General features: G+C 34.7%; 1 protein-coding gene across 2 annotated transcripts in view; it reads right to left on the bottom strand.

Annotated features, from left to right (window-relative positions):
- The window catches only part of LOC106099741 (LIM domain transcription factor LMO4), a 121,498-nt gene that overhangs the window by 73,842 nt on the left and 28,675 nt on the right, over window positions 1-18,981 (bottom strand). The window contains exon 1 of one of the 2 annotated variants that reach the window (XM_013278380.1): window positions 7,797-8,131. The exons of the other annotated variant lie outside the window; for it this stretch is intronic. The gene's annotated coding sequence lies outside the window, so the exon portion shown is untranslated. Of the gene's footprint in view, window positions 1-7,796; window positions 8,132-18,981 lie in introns of those variants that run through there. 2 annotated transcript variants of the gene reach the window in all.

Here is an 18,981-nt window from a genome sequence, read left to right as displayed (position 1 = left end):
CCGTCCATCTCGTCTCGCCCCGCAACCTCCCGCGCAGCCCTCTGTCTTTACTTACTACTCGTTAAATATAATTAATCACGGAATATTATTAAAATTTGCGATGACATGGCGCGATCGCCGCTAATTCGTTAAGGGAAGTCTGATAGAGCAATTTGCGGCTGCTAATTATTTCTTTACAACCATACAAATTTAATTACAATATCTAAATAATAGCTGTAATGTTGCGCTGTAACCGATTACATATTTTTTAATACGAGATTGTTAATAAGACAAAAGAAATTCTATGTAACATAGCGAAATACTGCCGAGTCTAAGGTTAAGGTACAGAAGTAACGTAACACCTTACTGCCAGCAATTAGAGCTCCAGTTGCCATCAGCGTCAGTGTGACGAATCTCATGCCGACTGCTATTTACGTGCCTAAGTGCCAAAGTTACAATAATAATAATTGGCGCAATAATAATGTCCGCAGCCCCTCCCGGCACCACGCGGCACCTCCCGGCACCTAGCAGGCGGTAATGAGCCGCAAGATAATGTTAGATCTGAGGCGCCTCCCAGTCGTCTGCCGTGGCGTAATTACCTAGTGACTCAGCACGGCTTTGTTCACCCTGCATAGGATCCGCGAACAAACTTGTTTTAATTAATTTCGTGTCTCGAACAAGCCTTCCAGCTGATTGTTATCTACTTAGTTGCTGTTAGCGCTCCGGACGCCCCGATAATGAAGCAACATATTGTTCTAAACTATAATTATTACGACATTCAAAAATTACATCCGACGTTCACGTAACATTTAATTAAAATGTGTTGCATATTTACAGACTGATGAATTATACGTAGAAAAAGTAGATTCTTATGCCTAGTTTGCATTAGACTAGTAATTTAGTCGAGTACCGTGTTTATTAGTTAAATGCTCCCGTCAATATGATTGCTAATCTGCTAGCCTAAGAGCCTGTCCCACCACGGCTGATAGAGGCATAGAAAGCTTAAAAATGACGTCACTGTCAGATAAGGGATTAAAATCCGATATTTTCGTCGATTTGATTCGATATTTGATTCGATTGTTATAAGACAATTTACAATTTCGTGGGACAGGCCCTACATTTTTCATGTTTAGGCACGTTTTAGTAACCATAATTAGGCTAGGCGTTATTGATAGACCTTACTTTTAATCTGGCTAGAAGTTAGAGATGCTGCATTTTTTTTACAAAATTTAAGTGTCAAACACCAACCGTCTCAGTCTAAATTTAACAAGCGATATTGATGAAAATGTCAAACCGAATTATGCTATAACTTGTATTCCGATTGAAATGTAATGCAGCAACTGTTTAAATAATAATATTTACATTGATATATCAATTTGGTCCGATACCGGCAGCGCTTGTTCGACTGACGGCCTGTTGCGTATGAATTATTTCGTGTACTTTAAACGGCACTTGCAAGTTTTTGTGACAATAACGAGTGAAAACCTCGATATAGAACAGTACTCGGCTTTCTGCACTCTCTCTGCGCTTACCTATACAATTTATAAACCGGCCGGCGCGTTGTGTCGGTTGTTTGGCGCGCCGGTTGCCATGACGACGCGTGAAATATGGCCACTGTCTTTACTTCGTTTATTACTGTTATTAGTTAACGATGGCGATTTATTCCATTTAGAATAGCTATTTATATTTTTATTTTTAGATTTATATCTTAGACAATAATTTATAACCACACTTTACATTAGTTTTTTTCATAAATGAAATACAAAAGAAGTATCAATAATTTGACTAAGAGAAAATATGCCATTATACATTTTTAAATTAAAGTAGGCTTCCATTTATAAGCTTTAATAAATAATGAAATTGCAATATCTATTATTGCAGTTTAAATATAATTAGTAGATATTTAAGCGAAAATTATCACATTTATTACTAACATTCGTACATTCTCGACAATCATTTATCATAATAACTTCGATGGCAGCCGACAGCGCGATGTGTATTTTATAACAGTCCATTATAGGGATGGCTCTCCAAACAATAATTAGTAGCAATTACAACACAAAAATCCCTTTACAATCAAATTGGATGACTGGCACAAGCTGAGTGGCCGCACGCGGAGAGAGAATTTAAGAATACCCTTCCCTTCTCTTTCCCGCCTTCGCTCTATCTCATCGCTTCAACAGTGTTGCATTTGATGCTTGCTATTATGAGACCAATTTCCAAACATATATTGAAACAGAATTTATCCCTCTTGGTACAACAGTTAGGATACGCAAGGCAATAGTAATTTAAGATAATGTTACCAAAAGGTTCAGTATTTCTGGATATCAGAAGAAAAAGTGCGGATTGCGGTGAAGCGATTGGTGATAACAACGAGAATAAAAGAATACTGAATTTGTAATAAAATTGAAACAGTTAATTATTGAAGTCCATGTAGAATCTTAGCTGGACAAGCGAACATCTTATCAGGTTAAAGAACTTAAGTAACGGTCTCAGTCAAGTATTAACTCACATAAGTACAGGTTAAGGGCACTTAGCTTCACCTTACAACCCAGTGTAGGCCTCTTCTAGTCCAACTTTATCTACTAGTCTATCGTAAAAAACTATCTAAAATCTAAATTTAATCAAAACAAGTTTAGCCGCAAGTCTATTTGTATAGTTTTGTTGCAATAAAAGCAATTTCATGCCTATTTATCGTAAAATGAAAAAGTATCTAGCACCAATGACATCAGGCATTAAAATAAATGTTTAAATGAGTCACGCAGATTAAGGATCTAAGTTTATTTGCTGTTCATCGATTCAAAAACGAAAATCTTAAAACGTCGTCGAAGCGTGCGTCTGCGCACATCATCTTTATTATCATTGTTTGTAACGTTTATGGACTGTAAAACGTCAAATTATAAGTGGTCGTTATGTAAGGTAATAAATTGTTTATGGTGAGTTCGTTGCCATTTTAAATTATTCTTAAAAATTATCTTCATTTAAGAAACCGTTGAGAGTTGATGACTTTTGCTTTATCTAGTATCTTGTTTTGTGTATTTGCGTGAATGAACTCTGAAATTGCATAATATAATCTAGTTATTTGTCAATAGAAGATTACAATATTTACCACTAACGTAATATGAAAAATAACAATTTTTAATGAAAATATTAGTCTCAATAATACTTTAATAAAAGAATAGCCAAATGAGCAAGATACAGCGCACTTTTTCCGCTTAGTAACAGGTTTCAAATTGAATGTAATGACGCAAATACTTAGTATATTAATATTAAAATTCAACTTTTTAACACGCGATCATATACTTTGTAATAGCGTTAATTAGAGAACTGTCACGATAATTACCAGGAATAGATTCAGACGTAAAAAAAGGAAACTAAATTTACTTTTCGATGGAGCTCATTCTAATGAACGTAACAGCGCGAAGTCTATCGATGTCAAGATGATATTTATAACTTCCTGGAAAGCTATTATAAAAGCTGAAGTATTCGTGTGGCGTAAGATAAACAACACATCACTAAGGAGAATATATTAATGAACACTTAGTACAGATGATTGATGTTTTAGCTACTATATTTGTTTAAATATAATAAATAAAATAATATCAAGTAGTGTACAATTTAAGGCTCTTTACAATTATAACGTTCGCAAGATACAGGTTTCTTACCACGATTGGGCTGTTTTAGCTCCCGATTCGAACATTATAATTGTAAAACCCATGACAGTTTAAAGTAATATATCACTTTACAATGTTTAAAAAATTTTGAATGTCTCACATATAATTTACATTGCAAGGAATCATACAAGGTTAAAGTTTGTATAAAAATTTAATGAACAATAAGTGATATGCAGAGGTCGAGAGATTCGTTTCCGCCAAACGGATATGTAGCTAACTCTGTAGTGGTCATAACCTGTAATTGTAACCGGTTTAGTCGACGTGGACTTACGGCCGGCGAGAGGGCAAGCCATATCAAAGCAGGTGTACCACAGCCTCACTCAATGAAAATTCCATTTAGAACTTTATACTCTGTGTGATTTAGATTAGTCTATAGATAAAAAAATCTTGATACTAATTTGATTTCTGGTAATATCGAGAATTATAATAAAGGACTGCATAAGTATGTAACCCAATTTTAAATCTTAGAAGATATTTGTCAGAAATCTCCTTATCCTGATTTTAGAAAGTAATAAAATGTTATGTAAAGTGTAAGTGTTTCGTTGTTATCAATTCGTTTTCAAAGTTGGGTTATTTTAATATACTTAGAGTCGGTAGCCATATTATTGTTGCATCCATTATTTAGCAGACGGGCCGGCGAGGGACCTCGCAGCGGCGGCGCTAAATTATTAAACACGCGTTATAAACATGCCACCCCAAACTCCACTTAAACACATACAATGTGTGATGGCTGAAACATTGGAATCCTTGATACTTTCCTCATAGTTTTTAGCTTTCGATAAAACTTGATAATGTGTTAGTGATACCAAATAAATTCATCCTTTTTGTTATTTTGAACACAGTTTGGAACTTTTCAAACATAAATTTCATATAACCTAAAATTGATATGAGAGAATATTTCTGTTTAACTTTGTCTAAAGTTAAATATGTTTCTTATGACCGAAAAAGGCCGAAAATATTAAGTAACCTATGGGTCTTTAAGACATTTAAAACTAGCTTTCGCCCGCAACTAAGTTCGCGTGAAATTAAAAAAAGTAAGTAGCCTATGCTCTTCAACCATACCAAATTTCATTGAAATCCGTTCCGCCGTTTAGGCTACAAACTCTAACAAACATCCATCCATCCATCTATCTAAACTTTCGTATTCATAATATTAGTATGATTTAAACAAAATGACAATAAAACCCTTAATTATCACAAAAAATAACAAAGTCATTACGTCATTAAAATTTGCTTATTAAATATAATATCAATAGGTATTGTTGATACAAATCTTTTAAATAAATAGATGATATAAAAGGCAACTGTGGGAACTCGCACCTGTCGAAATTACTCTGCATTTTAGAGCAGCTTCTACTAACGAACAAAGAGGTTTTAATATATTATTGAAAGTGACGCCGACAAATACGCAACACAATTTATAAAATGAATGAATGATCTAGTGATCGATATTTTGCCTTAGTACGCGGGTCTTATCAAAATTTCTTAACACTTTTGTTAAAAATACCTGTATATTATAATTTTAGGTTCTAGCAAATATATGGAACTTTATTAAGCTAACTGTTTGTGATTGATTTATCCCAGGCATCTTAGATTAGTGCAGTGTTAGCCGACGGAAAGGTTACTTTTATTTTAGTTATAGAACCTGCATTTGTTTCTTCAATACAGTTCAAAAATTCGGAAACATGAACGATTGAACTGTTTCTAGACACGATTAAAGGCGTTTGTGGTGAACGGCATTTGGAGTGGAGTGCATATTATTGTTATTACTAAGCAATCTAATTCGAGATTACTCAACTTTCGAAACCTCCGCAGCGAGCGCCAAGTGGTTCTAAGCAAGCTTCATTAGCATAGCAAGCGAGTTGTTTTGTTGCAATTTAAATATAAGGAACCGAGTGCGAGAGAGGGGTTACTCTGCGAGTTCTTAACTTATGAGACTGGTTATATCTTTGTTTAATTTTTTTAATTCCCGGTGCATTGCGTAAGTTTCCTTGGGTCAACGAGATGCATTTAGATTAACGGTGTAAAATGTTTCCTTGTTAATTTTTAATTAAGTTTAATTTAAATTAGTCTGCATATTTTAATGATCTTCGTGTTATCTGTTTACTTGTTGCAATAATGAGATTTATTAAGACTTGTATATAGTATTCACAATGTTCATAACAGGAAGAAGGTATGGTTATGAAACATAGGACATATCTTCTACGAAATTTTGTTTTTACATAAAAAGGAAAGCCTTTAGTTACTTGTATTTTTTGTCCATTAATCTTTTATGCCCAGATACTTCAGTAATTCATAAAGTATTTTACATGTCATAGTTATGACATCAATTCATTAATATTTGGTGGTCGCTCTCGTGACCCGGGGGCCATAGGAGCTATGAACTACTCTAAAAATTGAATCAATTCAATATTCTTAGTACTAAGTTGTTTACTATTGTTTTACTACATTGTAAAACAGAATTAGTGCCACTATAGCAGCAGTATTTGTTTTAGATTTAATATAATTGTTCCGTTAAAAATTACATGTAACGACATATAGCACTTCAATTGTTCAGTTAGAACTGAGCATATTTATTGTTTGGTTTAAAACGAACTAGGCATTTTTAATACATTAGAAGTTGTAATAAAATAATTATCACTAAGTGTATAAATGTAACATGTTCGTGTATCGGTCAGTATGGGGTGCAGCAGAATGCATTTAATTCGTTAATAAATCAGGCTGCGGGGAGGGTGCGGGTTCATTAGACGGATCGCCCGGGGCCTTCCGGGGAGACGGGCCCACTCCATTCGCCGTCCTTACACCGCACCGCACCATGTATTTAATTTGTCTAAACCAATACATGATACAAACATCTAATAAATTATTAATCCAAATTCAAGTGCCATTGCACTACAAGTAATTGAATATAAACAAGTGTACTAATTTGAAAGTTTGAAATGTTTAGCTATAAGTAAACACTGATAGAATAAGTTATTAATTGACTCTTTAAAAGTTTGAACTTATCGCCAACATAAGGTGGATATTCGCGCGGGTGCTGGCGCGGGCCTCGTTCACGCACGTAGTAAAACTTTTAATTGCATTTAGGTCTATCACTGTAGTCAACAGTGCGAGTTATGAACACCTCTCCAATAACGGACGTTCATAAAAATCTGCAACGTAGCGCCCGTCAAAAATTTCGAAATTTGAAAAACGCCCGAAAGTTTGTTTTTAAAAGAAAACCATGTTTAAAATGAAATCGTCACCGTGTGACCTCCTCGGGTGACACAGATAAAAAACAATAGAATCTAGCACCGGATGAGAGACTCATTAATTTAGATGATTGTACAATTATCTAAATATAAGCGGGGCGAGACACCCGCGCGGGCGGGGGAGGGGGCACTCACTTCAACCCGAAAAGGAGGGAGGGGTGCGGCCACTCGTTTTTAATTAAACCGGCGATGAAATGAAGTGGTCCACATAATATTGCTTAGCCATATTTTCGAAATTAATTTAATCTCGGCCAATGGTCTCCCGCATAATATTAGAGAAAGTTACGCAGGCTAGCACGAAGTTATGCTAAAATTATTATTAGACAAACAGTCTTTTGTATTAGCTGTTTACATACATTCACTTACACAAAGCTTTACTTTGGTCTCGGTTATAAATTCATACTGATTTGATGTATAATCTTTTATAACAGTATTTTTGTTTATTTTACAAAATACCCTGAATGTTCGTAACGCATTTTCTCATATAAAAATTTACCCGAATACAAGTAAAAAGACACGTGTTTCCAGATATAGTAAACGTCGGTTTTTTGAAGTTATAATCATTGTGGTTATGTTAAAACGAATATTTACAATGTCGACGTCAGAGTACAGGTAATATTTCGTAAATTTTTTTTCATCGTTTTGTTTTTACGTAAAATCAGTTTTTAGTATTCATTTTATATCACAATCCTTGCCTTTGAAAACAAACACAACTTTGTTCGTTCTTGCGAGCTTCTTTTATACCTTAATTAAATGGAATTTCATCAATACATTAAGGAATTTATAGTGAATGGTGACATTTTTTGGGGCAAAGTACTATTCTATAAGATATCCTTGACATAAAAGACAAATTATTTAATTTGAAATTTGAAAGATTTACACAAATAGTTACCTAAAGGCTTTGTCCTTTGTGGTCCTTTAATTGTGCGTCCAGGCTTGGTGCCTCCGTGGGACCGCCGGTCTCCGGACCGGCGAGATGCACCAAACAAAAAACTTAACAATAACAAAAAATAAACACAATTAAACGTGTAAACTGAATAAACTACACAGCGAAGACCAGTCACGTATCCTTCAAGAGTCTATTAGGACGAAAGACTCATGCACAAAACTTCCTTTGAAACTTTTAAAACAAAACTGTTTGGAACTGCGAAAAAAGTAGTTAGGTTTACGGGGACTGACGACACTTCCCCTTACGGCGTTTCGGTCGCGACTGAGGCGGCCACGCGGTCGGCGCGGGGGGAGGGTGCCGGCGTGCGGGGGGCGCCCCGCACTACATCTCACCGCCGCGCCGTATTATTTGATTAATTCGCCTCCCCCTTGTATACTCGCCGAGTCGTCATTACGACGATGAACGTTAAGTTTTAAAATTTTAGTGAGGGCCGCAGCCTTAACCTAATACTTAATACTTTAACAGAATTCATTAAGATCTACGGTCTCTAACAAAGATTAGAAGTTAATAAGCGGACGCTAAAGGATCCGTCCCGTTCATGGTTAATTACTGCGTTTGCGGTACGGTCGCAAAAAAATCCCGGTTGAAATAATGAGTTATACCTACCAAGAAATGTAAGCTCCGCTAATTGGAGTGCATTTGCATACTGAAGTAAAATAAAGTGGTAGTGAGTTATTTTGACGATGTAATGTCGGCAAACTGGCTAATAAGGATATTAAAGTAAATGCCTGAGCAAGACATTCACTAAGACCCAATTCTAGCAGCACCAGCAGCCAGCGTGCTTCCTTACGTAGCTATATTTTTTATGTTAACCGTCCAACTGTAAACTGAGTTTTCATTGACATAATGTAATAACTAATTGACATTGCTGATTGGGCTACTATCCATAGTCCCAGACATAGTCACAGTCCCATAGTGCCTGTACCTACATACACAATCGTAGTATGTATATATTTGGGTTAAGTTGACAATATGTATACTACCGTTAAAGTTAGCATCACCATAATTAAATTTTTAAGTGGTCTGTGTCGTTTATTGTATTTTAATTGTAAATTAATGTTTACCGCTTATTTGTAAATGCAAAAACATTTTATATTCAAAATATGATAATTATATTCAATTTTATTATAATAAACTTAACGGTTACACGTAAACTAAGAAATTAACAATCATTTACCTTTATAATAAAAAACAATGCTTATAATCCATATCAAAATTGAAAAACAAATAATGTATTGCAGTTTTTGTTGTATTTTTAATTTAATTTGCTTACCCAGTGATTCTTAAAATACCTATTTAAAAGTGCAAAAAAAAAACAAATTAAATTGGAAAAGGACTGGCCAGAAAGGCGCAGGTATAACCTCGTAGAGGTGTCGGCTTACAAGAAAGAGGTCCCCACAGGTTGGGATTAATTCAATAATGTAAGAAATTATTAAATTAATTATAAGTCAATATGTTGTTCCTACCTTCTGCAGACTTGTCAGGTAAAATCTAACGGTAGGTTTACACTCCAAAAACATCCTTGCTATATCAATTGTATTCAGAGACAAAGAGTAATGTACGTTTTTAAATATTGTTTTTGACGTCACTACACTTATTAATTAATTTTGTATCTGCTTGTTATTTTGTCGGTAATTTATTTAATTTAAATGTTTTCATAATTACAAGTTCTCATATGGAATTAATATCTGTTACGACTTACCGAAGTGGACTTTGTGTTCGTTATTAATCTTTGTTAGAATTTAATGCGTATCATTTATCACGGGTATTACGTCCAAATGAATATAATGTAGTAATCGGTGACTCACAAGCCAAAGATATTGAGGCTTTTATTACGAAAACAAATGCACCGTTATTCAACCTGTCCGGTATTCTCCGTTTACATTAGTCTGTATTACAAACACGTACGAATCTCAATCATATACGAAAGGAATACGAGTGTTTTTTGGATGATGTGTTAGATTTAGATTAGATTAAAATGACAGGTGAATGCCAGTATTATTAATAACATACCATTTAATTGGGTATGTAGACTATATATTAAAGAAGTGGAATTTAATTTTTATTTTATAAATTGTAGTGCGCTATTTGTTCGGGCGACCTCTTCGAACAACAGCGTCCTTGTGGCGTTGTTTTTTTTTTCGTATAAAACGTCGAACAAACATTTCGCATGTACCTGAGCTTTCAAGGACCGGGTTGTTAAAATTTGTTAATGGTTTCAAGCTTTACACAGAATTGACATGCTCCGTCTTAAATTTAAAATTCTATTCAACTTTTTGGCCAGGTGGTTCAATAACTAACACAGTACCTACTAGTTGCCGTCACGGTATCTTAAAAGTCCTTGTTAATAAGGTTGCAAGCACATTACATATACATTTATTTGATTATACAACCAGTCAGATGAACGTGTGTGAAATATAGAGATTAAAATTAAGACGCTCAAGTCCAAAGCACTGGGGAACATACGCAAATGAAGTGTAAATTGTAACGCCTAGAGTCTAGAGCAGCGAACAAGGGTACAATTAAGGCGGTGGTGCATAGCTGCAGTAAGGGCGGCCTCCAGCCCGTCCATCACAATGCGCCAAATGACGAGCGCCCGGTACGCAAATGAAGAATATTGTCGGTGGTCGGTACTCCCTGAATACCTCCTTAATGACGCACCAGACGTCCTGCACCAGTGCGAGACTTGCCTGGGACATCACCCACACGCCATTTGCACGATTGTCGACTTGTTAATTTGAATCATTGTACACCCTTTGCCGATACTTTGACTGTAAGCTAATGGGACTCTATGGGGAAACTGTGCTGCGTAGGTTCTAAGGCGATTTTATGATCGTGTTTGTTGTTAACGATGACTCTATTGCAAGCAAACGGCTGGATTATTTCATTTTATGCTGCTGTCGTAATGATCCATTTCATATTTCATCTCAAGTATCTATAGAAAGCAATGCATAAATTTATACATGTAGGAAAGGTAGGAGTTCATGTATTTTACGTAAAAACGGTAGCGCACTTTGTTTTTAACGTTTAATAATCAACAGAACACGTATCTGAAATTAAAAAAGAAATGTTACACATATTTCTAAAAGCTTTGAATTTAAATTTTATGGAATATATGTGAATATTTAAAAGAAACATTTAAAATGTTTAAAACGCACATTGAAATATCCGCTTTAGTTTAGTTTTAATTTTTCGCCTCGTTACGTTCGTCTCGTCACCTATAAACGTTCTTAAAATAGAAGAATTCCTGGTACAGTGTGGAACTCGAATGCCATGTTTCGTTTAGCATAAATACAGGTCAGCAGCGCTTCAGCCAGTTGTAAAATCAGCGCGAGACGAACGGCCATTGTGATGTGCGTACAATGCGTTGCCAAGTCGCTCGACGTGCTAGTACACAGCACTCGTCTTTGCCAAATCATATAAATTGATTGGTAAACTGAAATATACTACAAACGTTAATGTTAATCTCAGAAGGATGAGGTTTGTTGGTATGAAAAGAGACGAATATTTTAAGGCACATAAATCTTTATTCTACGCTTTTTATGATTGCTTAACTTTTAGTACGCAATGACGTCAAAAAACTCTATTTGTATCTGTTTCTTTGGGAGTTTTAATTAAACAAGTTGTTTTTACCGCTTTGATTTATTAATTAGCGGTTTATTATTATTCAAGTGACCTTGTACAGCGATTGAACACAATTAAAACAAGATATTTAATTATGATAAGGCTAATTGGCGCGCAGGCATGTAATCGTAAGTTATAAGAGTTTTTTTTTTAAATCAAAAGAAGCAAACAGTGGTATATGTTGCAAAACTAACAATATGGCTTCAAGCCAACATTCAAACGTGAATAAACGACATAATTTTCAATCTTATGCCATGTTTCATATGTTAATTGACAATTTTCATCTATTTTGAAGTTTTACGACCTTTGAATGAATAAATTACGTGGCATTCCCTGTATTCCACTGAAGTTTAAGTATTTATAAATAAAATTATCAGTCTTAGATCTGTAATTTGTGATGATCGTATTCGTCTGAATATTTTGTATTTATAGGTCATGGTGTTAGAAATATAGCGATTTCTATGAAAGTTCCATGACATTGCTAACTAATATTGCAGATTTCGTATACCTAATTACCCAAGATAGCTAAGAACAGAACCCGTAACTACCTCTAACATTAAAAATCAATCCATCTCGTAACCATTGAAATGTTAACTACATTGTAATTACATTGCAACATGGTTGATAATTAACAATGTATCCATAAGTTACTAACAAATTAGTTAAATCATGAGTTTGTAGAATGTCAAGAGTAACAAGTTCAAGTCACGCATAATGTTTTACACGAGCAGCACAGTAGAGCAGAGCCATAGCGGTACTACAGTTGTTTGTTTCGACAGTGTGAGTTCAAACAGCATAGCAGTACTGCTCTCACTGTTCTGTCTTCATGTGAAACTGGTATTAGTGTGTGAGTCAAGCAGGTGTAAAGATTTATGATGTACGTTTGACCCAGACCTCTGGCGTTTTGGCTGCGTTTTGCTTTCACAAAGGGGCGACGACGCAACGCATAATGCCCCCGACCCCGCGGCTGTACGTCTCAACATCTGCCCGCTGTTTTGTCAAATATTTCTATACTATTTAAGTGATACAATAATATTAATAATTTATAATGGTGTTCAAGGGATACTTATTGCTTTTATAGCAGTTATACAGATTTTAAACAAACAATTTTTGTTCTAGGAAAATATCAAAGTTCATCTTGTATTATAAATGCGAAAGTTTAGATGGATGGATGGATGTTCGTTAAAGGTTGTGGCATAAACGACTGAACGAATCTCCATTAAATTTGGCATAGATGTAGAGGATAGTCTGGAAGAACAGATAGGATATTTACTTTTTTTTAAATTCTACGCGTGAATAGTCGCGAGCGAAAGCTAGTAAAGTAATAAAAAACGATCAAATTTAACTGGGTATTATTTTTGTAATTTTTTTGGCATAAGTTCCTTAAAAGTTAAACAAAAACGGTTTTTGTCCTTAACAGCGTAAGAATCGTTAAAATCCATTCAATTGTTTCAGTATTATGCCTTATATACAAAAATGTTTTATTTATTCGTATATTTTTATATGAATATATATAAATAACTAGTACATATGTTTATATCTGTCATTGTATATTAATGAAGATGTATTTATTAAAAACACTTATATCTTATTTTTAGTTTATTCCAAGATATAAGCTAATAAGTTATTTAAAAATATTTATTCAAGTTCTCGGTTCGTCGGCAATGAAGTCGTGCGATTCGAATAACTTAAGTTAATTTATATTTAAAGTTAGTTAAAAGTTATACATTAAGGTTCGTTAATAACGCTCATTATTTAACTTTATGGTAAATTAATGGACATCGTGTGTTAGTAGATATTGCTATCGGTGTTATCAGTTTATTTAAAAGTGGAATATGGATTGGTAGGCAGTATTAGATTCTTCCATTTACCCACCATAACTTAAACGTTGAATAGATAACGATTTAAATATATTAATTAATTTATATTTTTTCTTAACTTGCGTCAGTCCATTAGAGTGACAGAATGACTATTTATTACTCATCAATTTATGGAAGAACACTAATAAATTGGTATATGCAGCTTAAAAATAAATATGAAGCAACGATATCAGACTTATAACCGCTAACAGTTACAACCAACTAAGTTGTTTTAAAAATGATGTTATAGAAAACGGTCTATCTTTTGGTGGTCTTATAAGCAGTACAAAGTAAAAGATCGGTGAAGACGACGATATTTGTGAGACAGTTCTGAACCGGCGACGTCATCGAACGAGCGCGCATTACGTTCGATTGTAGGGCGAACGCGTCCTAATTGCCAGCATTGTGTCCGCATGCAGATGTGAATGGGCTTTGATTTGGGCCGGGCGCGGGCGCGGGACGGGAGAGGACGGGACGGGGGACAAATCGCTCGTTACGGCTGCAGGTAAACTTTCATTGAGCGTCGGAAGGCGTCGGACGTGAGAGGCGGCCGACAAAATGCCCTCGTTATTCGCCGCCGAATCACTCGTTCATTGTGCTCGGGGAAACGGTAGACGCGGTCGTCGAATCACGAAAAAGACTTTAATGAGGCGTGAGAACGCTTCAAATGAACGATTGTGCACCGCTCGGATTAATGAACGATTGACGTTTAAGTGGCCTACGGAACCGACGATTAATGATCATTTATATGGTGTCAGATCAGTAAACTACCGTCACTAGAGGAACAAAATAACTTCAGCACTTGAATTATTGTCAAGCAAGAGTAGAACTGCTCTTGGATTTCTAACAAATAATATGAGAGAGATAGAGATTTGATAAGCATATTAAGTTATTACTACTAATGTCATATATACGTAGTTAGTAGGGGGCAATTATTTTGTTCTAACATTTTGTCCTGTCATTTAGTTTTAACCAGTTAGCGCATCAATTTCATCAATTTTAGAAAAGCACGAACTGCTTGTAAACAAAAAATGTAACAATATAAAATTTTGACGCATCCCTGACGTTCATTTGTATCGTTGGCCAAAATTGAGTTTTGAAAATTTCGTCAGTTCATCGCACCACCTGTTGCTGTGGAGGGCGAGAGAAAAACTGGCGGGAGGTTGGGTGGTCGGGGAGCGGTGACCCCTCACCTTCCTCCCCGCAGTCCAAACTAACACCATGCCAATTAAAACTTGACTGCTGGCGTTTTATTATGCAGGTGCAAAAGATCTGGGTCGTAGTAGTCTTGCTTATTTGCACATTTCTAATATCATATATTTAAGATCTCTTGAAAAAGCAAAGGTGATTTGAACCGTTAACAATTATGTGGTACTTCAAGTTTCCGTAAACATGTTAAAATATGAATTGTGTCAATAAAACTGTTGTCAATTATCACATGGTCTTTTTAAAAAAGCTTTTTATTATCAAGAAATGTAGGGTTGGCATTAAAAAATTATTATGTTAATAAGTTTTATAATAATAGCGTTTTTACAGGTTTGTAACGCGGATGGTGAAACATGCCGACAGGTGGGGCTGGGGCCCGCGGCGCAACGGTCACCGTCCGTTGTGACCACTGCACATGGCACTACAACTTTTAAACACAATTAACGATTTACTGTTAATTCCTGTTTTTAATTAAACCCTTATGGTATGTTTAATTTAATTATAATATTATATATGTCCCTAAGAATACATCTGCTGTGTAAATATTTACGTCCAGTCTAAAGTCTAAAATCTTAGGTAAGAAACCAGCAACTTAACGTTTTAAAAACAAAAAATACGCCTACATACACCGCATGAATACACAATGACCAACATAACACAAGGTCATAAGGTTAAAATTGTTTAACTTAGTCAAGTTGACGCAATAACTTGTGTAGCAGTGAACTCGAAGCGGTGTCAAGTGTTGCGTTTCTCACTGGAGACATGACATTTGGTCTCACTCGTAAAAAAATTAAATATTTGTGTTTAGTAGCAAGGTTAACTGCCTACGTACTGTATGCGTAAATAAACAGTGTAGCGTTGTTATTTTTGTGTTAAACAGTAACGGCGTAAATACTTCATAATGTTTTATTTTGCAGTTTATGGTCTTTTGGTAGAAATGTAGCAATAAACGTAATGCACATTCACTCAAAAAGACTAAGAACATTATTGTTTAACTATTTCAAGCTTCATGTTTTAATTTTTAATAGAACACTTTGATTCTAGGAAGATTCTGTTTGTAAAATGAATTTAAAACGTCAATTGAGTCCTGCTAATAACTCTTAATATTGTAATGAGTTAAGTCTAACTGGGCAATAAATATCCCGCTTCCTTAGAAAATATAAACACGTGTGCATATGATTTATATTGAACGTCAAAGTATGCATTGACTGAGATCGTGGGCCTCACGCGCTCCACTCCTACAATTACGCGCTTGTGTCATATTTACAGCGCAGGTAATTGCCATTCAATTACTTGGCCGGGCGCTGTACGTGCGAGCGGGACGCCGCTAGCGCACATCTGCTGCTATCTCACTCTCGCGTGCTGCTCGCCCCGCCGGCCATCAATCATCGGGCACCCCCCGCCGGTCGGTCGTAGGGATGGGAATCACAAATACAGTATCTCAGTCGTACAATGCTCGATAAGTGGCCAAACGCCACGCTAAATTGATTCCGAACCGTACCGAATTCGAATGTTGTTTGGCTGTATTAATTCGCTATGTCTTTCTTGTTAGTCTAATTTTTTTGTTTTCGATATTAATATTTTTAATTTTTAGAAATTTGATTATGTTAGCATAATCAAGTCGCTTCTTCTGGTATTATTACTGTAAATTGTACTATGATTCTGTTAAATAAAATTCAAAGTTTATGTAACTGTATAATATAAATATGAATAAAGTAAATTAACGATAATATTGCGGCACATCACTATTCATCAAATGAAAAAGAGTTGTAAAATAATATATTCTTTTAAAAGCAATTTTCTGTAATTAAACTCTAAATCTTTTTCAAGTAACGTGCAAAAAGTCATTTAAAAGGCAACTGCCTATGGAAATAAGAAATATCCTTTATTTGAAGTAATTATGCAAGTCGTCGAGCGGACTTCACGTTATCGCAGCAGTATTTTACGCTTTAGTAATTAACCGAGGAATTCATTAAACGCGCTAATTAGTCGACGAGGATAAGTCCATTTCATACATACAATACCGCTCATTAAATAAACTAACATTATTTATAGTGTTTTGTCAATATTTAATTCCTTGAGTTTTCATAAAATAATTTCATTTAACATTTATTGCAATTAAAGAAAAGCAAATACATTTAATTTACTGTTACAAAAGGAAAAAAACTTGTTTAAACATTATTAAAATATCGATATTTCGTATTCGACAACACTCGACTGACTCGGGATGAACTACAGGTATGCAATCTTTCGCCTTTATGCGTTCTCCCTATACCACTTCAATTTGATCGTCGAACCGTTTTGGAATAGAGCGCAATATCCTGTTCTGGCGCAAATTGAAGGTTTCAAACTTCGACAGCGGTAAAAGTTTTTAAGAAAGTTGTGTTCTGTTTTTGAAGTAAACCTCTAAAATGCATGATTTTTATGATTTCTATCTACACTAAGATTGTAAGCGTTGATCCGCCCGTTAACAACATCCTGTATATAGTGTAGTCTTGTTTAGGACTCGAATCAAAAGTCAACAATTTAAGTTCTCTCTTATCGTTCAACTACAGATTTGTCCATGAATTTTCTACACATATAAATTTTTTGAATAATTAGTCGCGCTCAGAAGTAATAGTCGACCTCGACACTAATTAACCAACAGTACACAAATCGTGTCCCACTTGTTGCGTAGCGCGGGAAGCGAGACCTACTACGCTAACGTAGGTAAATTAATCGGAGATTTTTCTTGGAAAAGTCCATGGCTCGGCAGTTTCAATTACGTTTACTAATGACCCGACTCCAGCCCGCTAATTAGCCACCTCGCTAATTAATCGGGACGGATTCGCCTTGTAACGCGAACTTCCACTAATAACAATTTCTTGTTTACATTCCCTTTTCAACTGTTTAAATACGTTGCGTTATTTTGCTTGAATTATTTAGATAAAGAAGATTCGATCGGATTTTGTTTATCTATACTATTATAATAAAGCGTAAACACACACTTCTTTGTTGCCTAAGATGTCAGCAATTACAGCATATTTTTGAATAATTCCTTTTTTAATAAAAAAGCCATACACTTACGTCACGCGTTAGGCTATATATTTTCACGCCATTAAACTTAAGGGGTAAATATTTTAGATAAAAACTCTAATGTGGGAAAGAGACCATAAGTTGCTGCCAACATCAAGAAAGAAAGATTGCTAAGGTTTGTCACGTCATGTCATTTTGACATTTGCTATTGACAATTTGACAAATGTAAGCAAAAATAAAATTTTCATAATTTCATGAGGATGAAGCCGCACGAGAACAGTTAGTTAAAGATAAATGTGTATTATGAATAGTAAAGCTATTGTGTTACATGATAGCGACTTGAAGAATATTGAATTGTTGACCACATACAATTATTAAAAAAAAATCAACCTATAAAAATCAAGAACCTATTGCATAACAAGTATACATTATTTCAGTGTTGCCATGGCTCCTTAACTGTATTTAAGTAGCTAGAGACTTCTAGAACCAGCTACAATGTTTATTATTTGTCTGTATCAGAAGAAAATTAATCAAATACCCTTTTCTGAGTCGCGTTGAGCAAATGTGTTGCATTTGTTATTACCGTTTTTGTCATTGCATCGCAATCGCGTTAAATATTTGATAAAGATAACATAATCTAAAGGAGATAATACTTATTACTAATTATCTTTTAAGATAAGATAAAACGATTAGTTCTAACAAGTGCAATCTCATTAAGTTGATAGGGTTTAATAAACACTAATTGCCATACTCAAGGTCGCTAAGTGGTTACTAAGGACCCGTCTATGTATCGATTTATTATGATATATCTACATTTAACAACTCTATCTTAGTAATTCTTTACATTCTTTTTACATTAAAATATACAACAAACAAATTATCTGTTCTAATATTATAAAGAGGAAAGATTTGTGTGCTTGTATAATTAGGATTCACATATAATATAAGCTTCCGATTTTTTTTTTACCATTAGAAAGGAAATTTATCTGTAAGTTCATAGGCTTTATTTTTTTAATTTCACACGATCGAAGTCGCGACTAACAGCTAGTGATTAATAAAAATAAATCAGTTTATGAGCGAATATCAGATATTTACGAATGTAATAATCAGTGAAGTGATCCGTTTAGTCCATGTTGAACATTTCGTTATGACGCTGTGCTTGTAAACGACGCTATCTCCCGCTTATCGCTTCGAGGAGAGAATTGAGTGTTTAGGAGAGAAATGTAAGGATCATGCTACACCAATTGCTTGAAGCTATTCAAAGCTATGTATTGTTATATTCCTTTTTATTTGAATTACTTGTTGTTATTTATTTATTTTTAGTATTGACCATTTATTTTTAATGTAGTAAAATAGCATTATCACCTATTTAATATCGAAAGTATACTAATGTAAATTAAGGTTAACTGAGGACAAAAGTTCAA

This window comes from Papilio polytes, unplaced genomic scaffold (genome assembly GCF_000836215.1).
Source record: "Papilio polytes unplaced genomic scaffold, Ppol_1.0 DF824102.1, whole genome shotgun sequence".
Classification (NCBI taxonomy): domain Eukaryota; kingdom Metazoa; phylum Arthropoda; class Insecta; order Lepidoptera; family Papilionidae; genus Papilio; species Papilio polytes.
The sequence above is the reverse complement of the archived record's forward strand: the minus strand, read 5'-3'. Positions and strand labels throughout refer to the sequence as shown.